Source organism: Paramisgurnus dabryanus, chromosome 9 (assembly GCF_030506205.2).
Source record: "Paramisgurnus dabryanus chromosome 9, PD_genome_1.1, whole genome shotgun sequence".
Classification (NCBI taxonomy): Eukaryota; Metazoa; Chordata; class Actinopteri; order Cypriniformes; family Cobitidae; genus Paramisgurnus; species Paramisgurnus dabryanus.
This window is the reverse complement of record NC_133345.1, coordinates 42,007,278-42,009,904: the sequence shown is the minus strand read 5'-3', so window position 1 is coordinate 42,009,904 and position 2,627 is coordinate 42,007,278. Positions and strand designations below refer to the sequence as shown.

Below are 2,627 nucleotides of genomic sequence, written 5' to 3'. Positions count from 1 at the left end.
CTCATTCACTCAATAAACCATCATCTGTCCTAGCACACATTCCTTTTGAAAATGAAACCCTTTATTCTTATCATTTAATCTAGTAATCTTTAATTTCCCCTTTTTATTCTTAAATTTGGAAGAGCATTTGTGATTTGACCACCCCGAGCCCTCTCAGGTGAACAATACAATCTTTAAACAAGCAAAATTGATTGATTAATAGGTGGCCACCTGATTGCATTGCCCATCGAGAAAGTTAGCTGTAGTCTCTGGTTCTGTGCTCTTTTTGATATCCCATCTGGTGTCAATTGTTTGACCAAACCTTACATTTCAAATGTATGTTTGATAATCTATAAACCAAATTGTTAACCCAACCATTTTTCAGTAATAACCCATTAGCATTTATGTACAACCCTTTGTGTATTTAATTGGGCTCTATTTATTTTATTTATTTATTTCCTTAGGGCTCATTCTTCCACACTATAACTCAGTAGTTATTTACCCTACACTCAAAGGATACACTTGCACCCCCCTTAACAACCCGCAGAGACTGCCTAAGGGAAACTCTCTCCCTGCCTGCCAGATGCACGTTCACATTTCTCTCACTAACACACAAACTGCAGCTGCATACATACACACTCAAACACAAACATTAAATAATTGAACAATCGTTAATCCACTTCCCCGACATAACGACTTTTGAGTGTCCTTTTTTACATTAACCAATTAAACAATCATTACTGCACTTCCCCGACGTAATGATTTAAACTTTTAACTTCGAATTAAACCAAATTAAACCTCTACGTCATTCACTTCCTCGACAAACATAGACATATGCACCCTTGCATACAAACTCTTGCGCATTCTCTTTTACTTAAACCTCTACGTCATCCTTTTCCCCGATAGACGCAGCATATGCAACCTTGCATACAAAACTCTTACGCGTTCTCTTTTACTTAAACCTCTACGTCATCCTTTTCCCCGATAGACGCAGCATATGCAACCTTGCATACAAAACTCTTACGCGTTCTCTTTTACTTAAACCTCTACGTCATCCTTTTCCCCGATAGACGCAGCATATGCAACCTTGCATACAAAACTCTTACGCGTTCTCTTTTACTTAAACCTCTACGTCATCCTTTTCCCCGATAGACGCAGCATATGCAACCTTGCATACAAAACTCTTACGCGTTCTCTTTTACTTAAACCTCTACGTCATCCTTTTCCCCGATAGACGCAGCATATGCAACCTTGCATACAAAACTCTTACGCGTTCTCTTTTACTTACAATCTGTTTCAATTCACCATGATCATCAAAGCCAAAGTAATTAACACAGATTCATGCATGCATGCCTTAATTAGATTGTACCCTTGAAATCAAAACCCAGTTCACCTATATGGTTCTTAAATTTAGAAGAGCTTAAATTTCTCACCACATTGAGCAAAGTCTGGCAAACAACACAAACCTAATTTAATAAGCAAAAAGTGCTTACCTTGGTATATGGCCATACGTTGTTTGTGTTGCTCGTCAGGTTCGCCCAGGTGGTGTGACTGTCCAGCTCTTTTCTATCCCGGGTTTCGGCACCAAATGTTGTGGTTTTCATTTTCCTCCAATGAAACAATCTTCAGTCTTAGGTTTTGATTTCAAGAGATAGACTTTTATTATCCGGACAAATAAAAAGCCGAGACTCCCCTGGTGAATCCCCCCCAGAACCAAGGTCCTGGGAGGATTCCCCAAATCAGTCTGACTTTCTGAGCCAGGCTTGGTAAATATATATGTTCTTTGTCCCTCCCCTCATGGTTACAACAATATGTTTATTTTCAGGCAAGACCCACATGACATTCCTCAGACCAGTGTCTTCTTCCCGTGACCTATTTGACCCTGGCCATTCACTTACTTAAACCCTTTGTGCCCTGAAACATGACTACACACAGCTGTTCTTAAATCCACACAGATGGCTTATCTGACCCACACAACATAACACATGACCTGCATAACTTCATAGTAAACAAATTGCGTGTGATTATAATGGTAAACTCATATTCATCATATTCATGATTCATCATATTCATGTAGATTGGGATTAAAATAAAACTTCTTCACTAGCTCAACGTTCTACCTCTGGGTTATACAATGAGAACGTATAGAGTTAAATGCCCGCTAGCCTCCACCCCAAAAGCCAGCGCCTTCGCCGGCTCCCCCTTTGGCTGCGTCTATTCCGGTATCGCTTCTCGGCCTTTTGGCTAAGATCAAGTGTAGTATCTGTTCTTATCAGTTTAATGTCTGATACGTCTCCTATCCGGGGACTAAATGTTAAATGGATTTTTGACCTTCGGAAATGGAAGCGGAGCTTGCTCCTTCCACTCCATGCATCAACATGGTATTGCAGTGTTTCCATGAATGGTGCGCTCCCCATCTCGGGGATAAATAAGTCAAGTATAAAAAAAAAGAATTTGCTTCTTTTGTGCGTGAATGACGGTGTTTTTTCTAATCCGTGTGTTTTAAAATTGCTGTGATTTCGTTGGCTTTATTGGTTTAACGAAAAGCTTGCGTGGAAATGAACACGCTGATAAAGAAATGTTTTTGTAATGTATTTAATTAATTTCTTTACAAGTTTGCGGAGGTGATACGAGGACGAATTAAACAT

General features: G+C 39.6%; 1 non-coding gene across 1 annotated transcript; it reads left to right on the top strand.

Annotated features, from left to right (window-relative positions):
• Nucleotides 1–2,203: 2,203 nt before the first annotated feature.
• Nucleotides 2,204–2,394, top strand: LOC135752758 (U2 spliceosomal RNA). The gene has a single exon (XR_010533285.1). It is a non-coding gene; the product is annotated as a U2 spliceosomal RNA (small nuclear RNA).
• Nucleotides 2,395–2,627: the final 233 nt, after the last annotated feature.